This window comes from Tympanuchus pallidicinctus, unplaced genomic scaffold (genome assembly GCF_026119805.1).
Source record: "Tympanuchus pallidicinctus isolate F22 unplaced genomic scaffold, pur_lepc_1.0 scaffold1, whole genome shotgun sequence".
NCBI classification, from domain to species: Eukaryota; Metazoa; Chordata; class Aves; order Galliformes; family Phasianidae; genus Tympanuchus; species Tympanuchus pallidicinctus.
This window is the reverse complement of record NW_026294618.1, coordinates 91,097,898-91,112,297: the sequence shown is the minus strand read 5'-3', so window position 1 is coordinate 91,112,297 and position 14,400 is coordinate 91,097,898. Positions and strand designations below refer to the sequence as shown.

The window sequence follows — 14,400 nt, the reverse complement described above, 5'->3', positions numbered from 1 at the left end:
CGTCCCAAACGAGTGTGCGCCCACTCTTGGGTCCTGCGCCCCGGCCGGGCTGTGCCCCCCACCGCTGCTCACGGCAGCAACGAACGCCGCCACCCCCGCCCCGTCCTCTCGCGGGGGGAAATTCGGTCATCGCTGCACCGACACCGAGACCGCGTATGTATCGGCAGCAAAGGTGGATCGCTGCTTTTGTTCGGTTGCTTTCCCCCTTTTATTCCCCGAACCCGGAGCGGTGCCCGCTACACCTGGGGCATGCAGCTTTGCTCTGCCGCGCAGCCGGTGCGCAGCGGTGCTCAGCGGTGCCCGAAGGCTGCAGGAAGCGCGGGGCTCGGCTGCAGCCTGGGTCATCTCCTGTTTTTTCGAGAGGTTCCAACTCGGACTAAATGAGCGGATGTGCCTGCGAGATTTGTCCTAAAATAGAAGCGGCTTCAGTATTTTAGGATACAGCAGAAATCCTTATTTCTTCCGGAGAAAAACTTCATAATGAGCGCGAGCACTTCCCTTTTCAATATTTGTGCAACTTTATCTCGACCAGCAAGTTGCTTGGGTGACGCAAATCCGCCCTTGTGTATTGCAACTACAAAAATAAACGCGAGGAAATCAATTCCCTTCTAGCAATGAAAACACAAATATACAGCTGCGACTTTCCCCTTTAATCTCCCTTTCCGAGGGACTCGAGAAGGAGGCGAATGGACTGAAGATGATGCGCTTTTTTTTTTTAAGCGGAATGAAGTCCCGAAGGACTTTTATTATTGTTTTTATTTTATTTTTATTATTTTTCCCCCCGATGCCGATCGAGGAGGAGGTGGAGAAGAACCTCGCGAGCTCCGCACGCCCGCAGCCGGACGCACCCCGCGCCTCCGCCTCTGCTCCTCGTCTCCGCTCCCCGCTCGGAGCATCCCGCCGTGGGCCGAGCCCCCCGCACCCCCCCAGCTGCCCGGTGCCGGGCCTTCCCTCCGCCGCCCGGCATCCCACCCCAGCTCTCTTTCTCTTTTTTAGGCTTAAATACGTCTTTGTTGTTGCTGTTCTGTCTATACCTACGGATAGAAACGCGTAGATGCTATACATCAAAATTCCCGCTTTCTCTAGAGGACTTCATTTTTCAGTCGCTTCGCACGGCCCTTCGGATCCCCCTGGTGCAGCGCAGCCCGAGCACCCCCGGTCCCCCCCCGGCCACGGCCGCGCTCTGCCGCCACCTGCCGAGGGCACAGCGCTGGGGCTGCGCGCTGCTCCGCGCCTCTCCGCGACGAAACCGCTGTGCCACGGCCCTTCGCACTCCTTCCTTTTTTCCCTTCTTCCTTCCTTTTTCCCTTCTTTCTTTCCTTTCTTTCTCTCTCCGTCTTTCTTTTTTTTTTTCTTTCTTTTTCCTTCTTTCTTTCTTCCCTACTTTCTTTCCAACTTCCTTTCTTCCTTCTTTCATTTCTTATTTTCTTTCTTTCTTTGTTTTTTTCCTTTCATATTTTCTTCCTTCCTTTCTTTCTCCTTCCTCCCTTCCTTCCTTCTTTCTTTCTTATGTTCTTTTTTTTTCATTTTTTTCTTTCTTTTTTCGTCTCTTTCTCTTTCTTTCATCCTTCCTTCCTTTCTTTCTCTCTCTCTTTCTTTCTTCATTTCTTTTTTCTTCCTTTTCTTCCTTCCTTTCCCTAACCTTTCCTTCTCTTTCCTCCCCTTCTCTCCCCTTCTCTCCCCTTCCCTTCTTTCCTTTTTTCCTTTATTTCTTCATTTCTTTTTCTTTCTTTTCTTCCTTCCTTTTTTTTTTTTTTTTTCCTATCTTCTCTTTCATTCTTCATTCCTTTCTTTCTCTTTATTTTTCATGAAAACCTGCAGCTACATCAATCCTGTTTTTAAAAACATCAGGGTAATAATTAGCATCCCCACAACCCTGGGAAAGGAAACTCTGTGCTGCAGGACAGCCAGGTCAAGATGGTCCCTTCCTCAGGGTTTCCTTGCAGTTGGGTCAGGCAGTCCTTTGGCGTGCCGGCCTTTGGGAAGCCCATTTTCAGACATTTAGAGCAGTGATCCCGTGGTGCTGTAAGGTTTCTGTTCAAGCTGCTCAAAGTTGAAACAGCAGTCTCCCAAATTTTCTCCAACCCTGCCTGCCCGCTCCCTCCCCCAGGGGTGCCAGCATGCAGAGGATTAACTCCACCTGGAAGAAAAAAACTTCTCTGCCACCATTCCCCAAACTCTCTGCTTTGGCATCGCAGGCTCCACGGGTTACCCCACCTGTGCACTGCCTGAAGATTGTCCCTGGGATTTTCCAGGCCACACAAGCTGAGAGGTCTGCAGAGAGCCCTTGCAATTAGCTGCGGCAGCTGATGAGAAGTGACGAGGCAGCAGTGCTGCCCCGCTGTGCTGTGCTCCTGCACACACCCAGCTTGCATTAACAGGGCAATTGCCATTCCTAGAGCAGAGCATTTTCCAATTTTCGTTGGAGTAACTCCACCTCAATTCCCCATACTCATCTGGATTGTGCAGTAGTGCCTTTTGCCATGGCCCCTGCAGTAGCAGTACCTTAAAGGTGCAATGCTTAGAGGACATCCAGAATTGAAGGAGGAAACACTAAGGTGCGTGTAAGAAAACTCTGAGTAAGAAACAATCTACAGCTTCTTGCCAACAGCAGTCAGAAATGCAGGAGCACTGGAAATAGAGCTATCAGAATGCAGGTGTATCTACAGCACAGGCAGCCCATACACAAACCCAAGATTCTAGAAGAAAATCACTTGGTAAAACTAATTTTATCTGAGAGTAATTATTGGTTTTCTTCCAGCCCTCCTTCCATGCTCTCAGTGGACTTAAACACTGGTGGGCTTTAGAACACTGCCTTCCTTGTTAGGAGCACACCTCTGCAGAACGGTGCCATTGCAGCTCTTAAAGAACCCTAATGGGATACCATTTGCCCAAAGGGTATGTGCCCTCTCCCTAGGCACTGTCCACTTGCTCTGTGCCTTGTGTGATGGAAACACAGTCAGTGGGCACGGCCATGCATGGGGAGGTCATTTCCCACAGTCCCTCTCACACACCATTCTGCATCCTAGTGTCAGGGAGCTGGATGCCCTTCACTTTGTATCTAAACAATTATAAAAGGGCACTTTGATTTTACTTCTGCTAGAGCACATCAGCAAGAGTTGCTGGCTATCCATCCTGCAGCAGTTAATTCCAAAGGTTTGGTACTGACAGTGTCTGCACTCACTGTCCTCTTCTCACTGTGTTGTCTCATTTCTGAGCTCCCCAAGGCACTCATTCATCCTGGAACTGTGAAACAGAGAGGAAAAAAGAAAAGGCGTCCAGTTTTCCCTCTCATTTGTCACCGTTACTAAACCACATGTTTTTACCCTTGATCTTAGATGTACAGAACTTTTCCATGCAGAGAAGTTCTTTCCCAGCCCAGCAGCCCTCCTTCACCCCATGCCTGTCTGAGTGCTGCTGTGAGCACCAACATGCATCCCCTCAGCCCACCCCCACACAGTGGTGAAAGCAATACCGTGCTGCAAGCGTTCCCGAATGCTAACAGAGCAGCACCCTCTAGTGCAAAAAAAATAAAATCTGCAAACCCGTCAAACCTCAGGGTCAGCTGCTGGGCTGGGTTCAGCTACAGGGCTTTTCCCTTCCGTGCACTGAAGGTATCCTGGGTTTCCTTCTCTTGGATCACCTCTCTGTGCTTTGCGCACTCATCGGATGCTGGACATTACCCAGCTCACCAGCTTCCCCTCCATTCTTAGCCATTTCCATGGGTTCCATCATTTTTGGTTGGATATCAGCAGAAATTTCTTCTCAGGAAGAGCGGTGAGGCAGTGGCACAGGCTGCCCAGAGAGGTGGTGAAGTCACCATCCCTGGAGGGGTTCAAGAACCATGGAGATGCGGCACTGAGGGACCTGGTCTAATTTATGCAAACGTGGAGCTGCCTTCTCACTCTAAAAATAATGTAGAGTAAGCAGCTGCCTGAGATTTCATAAAAATTAAAAATGAACATACCTGCTTAACCAGAGATGGAAATGTTGTCTAAAGTTTCAAGGCCAGAGCTCCCTTTCCTTGAGAGCTGGGACTGAGTGAAAAGGAACACATGCCCATGGGACAACATGTGGACCAGGAGCCAGCACATGCCCGTGGTCCCACTCCTTGGTCTGGCACATCTGAATGCCCAACTCTTCTCTGCACCACATGTGGATACAGCTTCTGGGAGGGGTGGGAAAGGCAGTGGCTCCGATAGTTGTGTCAAAACCCCAAACCTGTAGTGTTGGAGAGAAGGAACAGCTCTCTGCTTCCTCAGTCCCCATGCTGTATTTTACTGTTCTCTTCAAGTGAAGCAAACATTGTTATTTCCCCTTAGGTGTTCCTGGTGCAAGAGTCTTTCATTGAAAAATGGCTTTTCGATGCTAATGGGAATTACGCTCCTAGCATGATTTATATTAATAAGGCATGTGCAGTTCCTTCATACACTCAGACCCAGATGGGAAATGGGATTTTTTTTGGTTCTTCCACACGGCATCTGATGAAGTGCTCCGAGCACACAATTTAACAAGCCATTCTCCTCTGGCCTTACAGATGAAAAATAGTCCGTTGTGTCAGCTCCTCAGATGCCTATTTTTACACCTTCTGTTTGTTCTTGGTCTGACGTTGTTAATCACAGTCCCACCAAAGCCCTATTGTTCAGCTCTTCAAGAAGAATGTTGTTATATTGACTGTTTGTGCGTCAGCCCAGCTCTCTCTGGAGCTGCACTTGGATGAAATTAGATAATTTCCATTAGTAGAACATGCATTATTGGTCCCCAATGCCAAATTGAAAAGAGAGCCAAGATTACTATTTCTGGCCATGTTCACCTCAGGAAGGAACCTTCTCAGCTTTAATGGGATTTTGCTATTGTTGGTTGCCTTCTGTTTGACACCGTGCCAGCAGGGTTAAAAATTGTTTAGAAAGCTGCATGAAATATAATAGAGCCCAAGCCATTTGCTGCAGCACATTCCAGCGTGATGTTTATTTTGAAAAAAAAAAAAAAAAAAAAAAGGAAAAAAAAAAGGAAAAAAAAAATTATTGTCCTTGGCAGAAAAAAAATCCCACTAAGGCGGCTCTCAGAACATACGCTTCTCGTTGCCGCTGTATTTTCAAAAGTCTCTGCCAGCATTGGCACGTTACGTACAGAGGTGATAAATCTAATGATATTTATAATGACCCACGACTTGTGGAAGGGCACAGGCGGCATCGTCGTGACAGGAAAATAAGCCAAGGCATCCCAAAGAAAAAGGTCAAGACCCATATTTGTCAGTACGACATGCGTCTTCGTCCCCCGCAGCTCGGCCTTCCCATCTGTAAAATGGGCCCAAGCACACATAACCACCACCCAAAGGAATCTGGAGATGGTGCCGGGTCTCTGCTCCGCCAAGGGGGCGGCCTTCCTCCCTCCGCTCCCCCCTGCACCTGGGGAGGTACTTCTTGGGCGTCAGCCTGAGAGCGGAGCTGGTGGAGCAAATTCTCGCCCCTGAGCTCCCCCAGGCCTACTACTGCTCCATATAGTACTGTTTTGTTCTACGAATGCCATCTTAAAATAATTATTAATGAAAGCAGAGTTGACTTTGGAGCGAAAGTTTCCGGTTTCTTGGCATTTCCAAAGTGTGAGCTATCTAGGGGTAGTGAAATGCGGTACATTTTTTGGATGAGGTCAGGATCCAAAACACATTTTCCTTCCAGGCTCCTTTGGAGCTCAGAGCCAGACCCACCTTTACTGGACCCTTGTCTATTCAAGCCCATAAGAAGCTGAGCAAATAGAACAGACACCCATCTTTAGGAAAATAAATACAGCCAGCGCTCTTCAAAGCTTTCGGGCAAGGATCTTCTCCACAGTGCAGGCGCTATCACCAGGCTCTGAGCCGGAGCACTCTCTGTTTACATTATCCCATTGTTTGTTTCTATTTTAACCCACAAACACTGACTGACTGCAGAGCCTTGGCTTCAAACATCTGCCCAATAATTGGAAATATGACAGACACCGGCCCACAAGCTTCCTTCGCACAAATCTGCTACCTGCCCTGCCTGAAGAATGTTCCACCTCCAGCAGCTGCCCGCAGAACCACGTGTGTCCCCCAGATCCTACGCTCACTGCCCCGTGCTCACTACTGGCCCCACAGGCACCCTCTCGGGCCACGTCAGGGTGAGCTCTCTGGGTTCAGATGGTTGTCAGGTCCTTCTTCTCCATGCTGCTCCAACAGCACCCACCCCGCAACAGGCTCCGGAGCTGACTCAACACGGGAAACATTCTGAACCGGAGGTGGGACAGAAAATAATCTGTGTTTACAAGGCTGGGGGAGCTCATCTGCACCCTGCCTATCTCCTCACATAAAGCATTTGCCTTCCCCACAGCCTTTTTTTATTTTTTTCCTTTTCATGCTGTGAAATGTTCATTGTCTCCCGCTAAGGCGAGCTTGATAAGGATCTTGCTGAGAGAGGCTTTTAGGAAAACCCATTGCTCCAAAGAGGAACAAACCATTGTAGAGACAGCACTTCAAAGTCAGAGCAGTATCTTGTTTTTCTGCACCAAATAAATAAATAAAATGAAGATGAACAATGTGTTTCCATTTACGGGGGAGTGTGGGAAAACCCAGGTCTCATCAGACTGAAGGCACTGCAGCAAATGCTGACTAAGAGACTGGAAACTGCGGACAGCAATTGAAGGAATTTGGGGTGAACAATGCCACGGAGTGGGGCAGTGCTGTTGGACTCAGACCTGCTCCTTTGGGCTTGGTTGGATTCACATGTGCAGACACGTGGCCTCGGTCAGACACATCAGTCCAAGAGCAGCGTGGGATGGTCCAGCACGCCCAATCCATTGGTGATGACAGTGGGATGCTGATTGTGCAGCCTCATCCAGTGCCCTGAGCTCAGCCCAGCCACCAGCTGCTCAGGGAGGGGCACCCCAGCAATCCTTTAACACTTTGATTTATGCATAATTACACTGCGTTTTTTTTCTTAGCTGGTGAGGAAGGGAGAAAAGAGCAGGAGAGATCCCATCCTTTGGTGCTGTGGGACTTGGTACTGTTTTAATAATAACAACAACAAAATGCTGAGGGGAAAAAAAAAAAATTGCAGTGTATCAGCATGTTTTTAAAGTTAGTGGGAAAAAAAAGGCCTTCTGGTCCCAGTGGTATCAGCGAAGACAGAGTCTATTGGGCTCTGGTTCTTAAAAAGAAATCTGAGTCACGCAGTGAGCGCCCAGCTCAGCTCACGGCTGGGAAGGGGAAGCCAGCCCAGCCCCTTGACTCATTACAGCCTCTCCAAAATTAACACATCTTCAGAGCTGCGTTCTCTAATGAGACACGCGCTGCTGGCCCAGGAGAAGAGGGAAGAGAGGAAGAGACATTTTGCTTCTGTCTCTTTCCAAACCTGCTAAATTCAGCCCTGCACTTGCTGAAGAGAAGAACGAGACACCACACTCCACCTGGCAAGATAATTTTTCCCCCAGTCATCAAAGGCTGGAAAATGGGTGTCTACACTTCAGGAATTTCTCTAAATAGGTGATGACAGTTACAGCCTTATTCAGTTTTCCACTATTTTAAGATTTAAGAGAGTCTCCCAGTCTGCACTGCACTACCCATAGAAAGGCTGCAGTACAAAGGGGGGAGCAGGCAGAGCCCCCCACATCTGTGGGGAGGGTGTGCTGGGTGCACACACATATATGTATGTACATTGGATGCAGGCCTGTGCAGCCTGAGCAGGTGGGCAGCCTTGCCCACGGCAGGGAGTTGGGACTGCGTGGGCTTTAAGGTCACTTCCAACACAAAACATTCTACGGTTCTATGATTCTACGATACTTGCACAGGGAGAAACACAGCCTCTGGCCTTTCCAGGCAGCACTCATTTCTTCCCAGATCACACTCACAAGACTTAGGATCAGCTGTAATGCTGACTTTGGTTAGATGACTAAATGAAGGCTCAGATTCCCCTGACGTGGTACAATTTAGAGGCTCATTGCTTAGCTTCAGCCTCACTGCTGGTGTGTTGATCCATTCCAGGCACAAGCAAGGATTCCTCTCGTTTATCCACCACAAGCACTTACCCTGAGAACATCACATTTTTCAGGAAAACTGGAAGGTGTCCATATTCAGTGCTGTTGAGAGCAAAGCCTCGCACATTTACAAGCAGTTCCCAAGATCAGACGTTTCCACAGCAGCAATGTGGATGAGATACGTGGGTGAGAAAGAGATGGCTTTAGTCACTGTCCCTCAGTTGGGCCTGGTTAAAGGAAAGAGCTGTTTTGTTGCTGAGATGAAGGCCTTGTTTCCAAAAGAAATTGGTGATACTGACTGCTAACTACATTATCCAGTGGGGTATATCTTAAAGGGATCTCAGTGGGACCCTCAACAGGCCATCAAATTTTCTGAAGCATCAGCCTCTTTGAGAGTCACAACATGAACAGCACAAAAAGGAACCAGACAGAATGACAGATACTTAGAAATAAGGGAATAAAAAAAAGATTGGTTGAGATTCTGCTTTTGTTTTTGCTTTGCATGTCCTTCATGCTCATAGACATAGGATGGAATCCCCTGAGGTCAGGATCCAGAGCAACACCCCCAGGAATGAGCCTGATGAGAACTCACTTCAGACCCATCTCGACAGGCACTCTATAATCCTTCTATTCACGACCAGTCCTCCAAATTTAAAGACATATTTAAAAATAAATAGGGTATGGTTGATGTGCAGGATCAACTTGTTGCTTCTGTTTATTATTATTATTATTATTTTAAATCAATGAAACAGCCTTAAAGAGGGCCCCTTGAACAACAACAGTTCATTTATTTTTCTTGGAAGCTTCCAGTGTTCTTAACTCCTTTTAGACACATAAGAGGTGAACGATAAAGCCAAAGCCATTATCTCTGTATAGAATATCTCTACTGGCTGTGAGCCACACAGAGAGGAAAAGCAAAATGCAGTAAAACCCACCGGAGCCATTGTATGCAAGCAGGCCTGCGGCGAGCTGCTGGGAAACCTGGCTGGGTTGAGGAGAAGTCTTTGGGTGGGGAAAGGAGGTGAGGCAGGGTGCAGATTGGGGCAGTCAGAACTAAGGGCATATAAACAGCTCGTGAGAGAAATCCAGCCCTCATATGGACAGGTGCCACACATGCAACTCTACTTGCCCCAAGCAAGCGAACTGACCTCTCCACCATTCTTCAAAGAGCAGAAAATCTACATGGCCATTTGCTCATCCCTCCCCACAGTGGGACGAGGGAGAGAACTGGAAACAAAACAGAACTCATAGGACCAAACACATGGCAACTTGCTGGTCTCATCCTTACAGAACACCAGGCAAAGGTGCACCTGGGAAGGCTACAGCTACATCTTGTTATCACTGCATCTGCAGAAATTACTCAGTGTCCTGAAAATGAAGTGATTCAAAGGCCTAAATGATTTAATTCAACTGCGGAATTAATTTGTCTGCAAGAGAAATGTGAGATACAAACTACTGACTGATTTATCACTCCATATCACTCCCCTACCTTGCTCAGGATAGACACTAGTAAGGCAGCAAATGGAATAGTGGAAATCACCCAGGGTTATATTACTGAAGCTGCCACAAAAATATTACCTTACTTGCTCATTTCCTTTGAAAAAGTGATTTGTACGGTGCTGCAAATTGTCTTTACACCTGATTCTGTCAAGGAAAGGTTTGAAATTGCCACTGGGAGCCCATACAGCTCACATACCAGCTGATTGTGGCTTTGGAATCACCCTGATTTTCTTTCTTAAAAAAAAAAAAAAAAAAAGAAAGAAAGAAAAAAAAAAAAAGAAAAAGAAGCCAGAAAGAACATTTACATCACAAGTCACATCTGCTCCTGTAATTGCTTTCCTGCTGGCTCTTTGCAGTGCAGACGGAAGCCTGCCAGAGCTGGTATCCAACAATGCAGCGCAAGTCACCTCCCTGAAAGCTCTGAGCTTTCTGAAAGGGGAAAACGTGGTGCACAGCTGAGCCGCAGCGTGCTGCTGCAAGGACAGAGAAAAATCAAGCACTTGGCTTAGAACGCATGCTTACAGATGGCTTCCAGGAAAGTAATGCTTGGGAACCTCCCCGGTGAGCTCCCTACGTGTGTGCACAGCCCAGGCCACTGCCAGGCACTGCAGGAGAGGGATGCTCGTGTGACCCTCACACTGCTGGCTTCCGGAGGCTTAACATTGAGCTACACATCACCAAAAGATGAAGAGTGCAACAGCAACAGCCATACCATGTGCCTGCATGACAATTAGCACGGCTGCCAGGACGCATTGTTTAAATGTAGGTCACTTAAAAAGGCACATAAAATCCAGCAGGAGATAGAAAAAAAGAATAAAAATGTAAGATTCCAGTCATCTCAGAAGAAAATGCACTGGATAAAAAATTGTCTGCTAGGCAAGCAGGAGTGGTGCTTCTTTCACCTGCAAGTGCAAAAATCTTGGATGGCACAAAGCTACTTTGTGTCATAAACCCTAGGTTGGCTCACTCCTTTGCCTTCTCCATCACAGAAGGAACACAATGCAGGGTCTATTCACTGCCTCACCAGAGCAGAAATGTACCTCCAAGTGCAGCTTTTTTTTTTTCCCCTTCCCTACACAGCAGGCACCACTCATGTTCCATATTTTTATTCCTTTGGGCGGCATTTGGTCACAATGGTGGTGGGCTTCCATTGGCCTTGCCAGCTTCCATCATCCCAGCACTGCACTGGATCCACATTCCAAGCCTTTCCTGGTGCTGGATAAAGTGGTGTCATTGCTGCTGTGTCTCCAGCGAGGAGAAGATTTTGGCCACGTCCCCACATCAGCTGTTGGGAGCGGGCGGTGGTGACTTTCCCAAGCAGCTGGAAAAAGCATCTGCCAGGAGCACTGCATCCAGGCATTCAGTGTGACTTTTAGCACCAGGTCTTTGGGGAGCGATTTCTGTCAAGCCCCGAGCATCGATTCCATTTCATTCATCTTAATTTTCTGACTTTACTTCAAGTAAATCTAAAAATTATTCCAGAACTATTGTTGTACAGACATATGATAAATCAGATGCTGAGAGGAGAGAGCACTGCCGTTCCCTGAGCCAAACACATTCCACATATCCTGGATGAAGCTGGTGATCATCAGGACAAGCATTACATTTCAGTGTTACTCAGGCCTGAAGGCAGTGGATGGTGAGAGGGTCTCCATCTGGAGTCGTTTTATGGCACTGGGACAGTTCTCCAGCAGCAGTCACTGCCTGCTAATATAAAAATACTTAGGAGAAAAAGCAATACATTTTATTAGATTGGTAAGAGGGGGAAAAAAAGCTCTATTCAAGACGTCCATTAAATTTTATGAATATCTCCAAAGAGATTTATTTTTATAACAACATTGAAGCAGAGGAATAAAACCCAAATTTCTTGACACTCACAATCATGATTTCTCACCAGTGTCTGCAGCCAAGCCCTGCTCACTTTGTCCTATGAATGGTCCCTTTGAAGGCCAGAGCCCGGTAGTGGGATGTCCCCATGGCTGACACATGGGACACCTGGGCTCAAGCTTTGGTGCTGCCAATGGCTCCTTGCATCATCCTCTCTGCCCTTCTACAGGCTTCTGGCAACCTCCCCTCACAGGTTGGGGATGTTTGGACCAGCTCCTGCAGTTCAATACAGCCACAGAGCCATTCCACTTCAGATCGTGGTCTACAGTAACCACATGCTGACTTACAGAATCATAGTATCATAGAATCATTAAGGTTGGAAAAGATCTCTGAGATCATCATGTCCAACCATCAGCCTCTCCCCACCATGCCCACTAACCACATCCCTCAGTGCCACATCGCCACAGCTCCTGAACCCCTCCAGGGCTGGTGATTCCATCTCCTCCCAGGACAGCCTGTGCCACTGCCTCACCACTCTTTCTGAGATTTTTTCTGATATCCAACCTGGAGCAACTTGAGTCTTATCACTGTTACCTGGAAAAGAGGCCAACCCTCATCTCAGTACAGATTTTGCCTGGAAGGTTTGTATTGCTACCTAGCTAACATAATATACCTTATTTTTGGTGCTAGTAAGCTGACCACCCAACTGCCCATCTTTTTAAAACCCTGCCCAACTCCTAGGCTCTACTATCTCCTGCAGCAGGAAGCTCCACCGCCCAAGCAGACATTGTATAAAAGTGCTTCCTCTAACCTGTTTCAAATTTGCTACTCTTTAATTTTCTTCAATGCCCCTTTGTTCCAGTGCTATACAAACGGCCCCACCAACCCATTTTCCCTAGGCTATTTATTAATTTTGTTCCTCTTTTAAAAACCTAAATGTTCAAGAAGGAAAAATTTAAAAAAATGAAAAAAAAAGAAAAAAAAAGAAAAGAAAAGCTCCCCAGGAAATTGTTCTAATAATAAAAGATTAATATACTTCACGGTGCGGCCTTGTTGCAAAGAAAAATAACATAAAATGAGTCGAGCCAGGACTGTGGATGAAGCAGACAGAGCCCTGTGCGGTGCAGGCATCCCAGAGGTGGCATGAGCAAGGCGATCCTCATGACTGCAAATCCTTGTTTTAGAGTCAAAGGAGAAGGGTGAGAGGAACCCACTGCAGAGGGAACAGGGTACTGAATAACTTAGATGTACCACAATAGAGTCCCCTGGAGCAGGAACACAGCTGGGATGGCAGGAACGCATCCTTGCTGGGGCAGATGGCTGGGCTCCCAGCACCGCTCCCAGAGCCAGCAGCCAAGTCCCCAAGGGTGCCACGTGCAGTGCGTGGGAACTCAGGGAAGTTCATCTTTAAGGGAGGATGATTTTTCATCTGGCTGTTGCATCTCTCTGCTTCCATCTCCAAAGAGAAGCTCCACATACAATCACAGCAAAACCACCCCAGCCCTAGGAATCATCTCTTCCAAACTGCCCACAGATGCTTCTAGCTCCAGAGACACACAGTGCCCAGGTACCAAGACTCCACATCCCCTTCTCCCAGATGAGCAAGATTCCTTAGAGGCAGGCCTGGAAGCATGAGCAGGCTGAGGCCATCCCCTGTGTCTGACTGCCCTCTACCCGACAGAGCAGGACACACACCAGCAGCTCACTGCAGCCAGCCCCATCGCACCCCTCAGAAACCAGTGCCTTCTATTATGAAAAAAAAATGAAAAGAAACGTGTCCAGCCCTTAGGACATACCCTATCTAGTTTCTCAAGACTCATGCCACAGTGCCCTAAGTAAGGAAAATGTGCCATTGTGAATGTTTACAACATCTGATTTAATGTTATGCAGCTTCTCTCAGCCATAAACCAGAACAAATACTCCAAGATTTATTACATCCTTCCCTCCAGGGCCTTAAGCAATTGTACTTGATTAACTCCACAGTTAAACAGCACCAAGCAGAAGCAGTTTTGCATCCAGGATTCCTAAGAAGCAGACTCTTTTCCATGAGGATTTAGGCCTAAAACTGGAGAGATGAGCCTTTAAACACGTTGGTTGCTCCCAAAGTAATGCATCCTATTTATTTCCATGGAAACTACAACAGACACAAAGAGCACATTAACACTGTTCAATAGAGCAAATTCTCAGCTACAAAACACTGGTTTTCAACATAATCACCACTGTTAGCTACACATTTTCACCAGCGATGAAGTGGCCTGTATCCCTGTTAGTAAAGTCTGCTTCAGCACAGGTGACCGCTGTCACTGTCAAAAGGCACCACCCGTCTCCTCAGTGTGCTCACACCCACTCTTTGGTTGCCATTAACATTCAGCAAGTGACAGTGAGTGTCAGTGGGAGGAAATTTTTCCACATGGATGAATCTAATCCCACCACTTTGCTTCATACTCCCTTCCAGTCAGACGCCATTGTGTCACACTGCCCTTCTGCTGACATCTGTTCCACAGCAACAACATGTAATGGAATACAGGCGGGAAAGTTCAGCCTCTTCTGTTATAACACCAATATCCATCTCTGACATCGTGGGCTAGCATAGTAAAACAGAAGGCATTACTTTTGGGGCAGCCTTCATACTTAGCACTCTTTGTTTTAGTAAATATCCGTTCCTCTTTATCAGCTCATATTGCAGGCAGGACAAACACTCCTAAAGCTGCCTTACTGGGGGGTCATTTTAAGTGACAGAGGCATTACTTCAGTAATTTTTAACAGAAGTGAGTCCTTCTGGGGCATCTCTTTGGTCAGCTCACTATCTGCTGCAAGCAGAGTGAAGAAACTCTGCCCAAACTCCACACAAGAATGGCCAGATTTGACTGAGTTCTGCTGTCTTTCCAGTCCCACGAAAGACTCCTGAAAGCATCCAAGGAAAGGTGCAAGCCAAGGCAGAAGGCAAACCTGCCTGTGGCACATGGTTAATGAATTTACAGGAGCAAAAGCAGAAAGGAGCACTTCTACACATCAGCTTTGAAGAGCAATCAGAAACTGCAAGCCTACTTTATGTCATCTCTGCAGGGACTGCTTCAGTTAACT

General features: G+C 47.3%; 1 long non-coding RNA gene across 1 annotated transcript; it reads right to left on the bottom strand.

Moving 5' to 3' along the window:
- Positions 1–2,361: 2,361 nt before the first annotated feature.
- LOC128084171 (uncharacterized) lies at positions 2,362–4,849 on the bottom strand. The gene is made up of 3 exons (XR_008208366.1): positions 3,968–4,849; positions 3,546–3,825; positions 2,362–3,246 (listed from the first exon to the last, which is right to left on the bottom strand). It is a non-coding gene; the product is annotated as an uncharacterized LOC128084171 (long non-coding RNA).
- Positions 4,850–14,400: the final 9,551 nt, after the last annotated feature.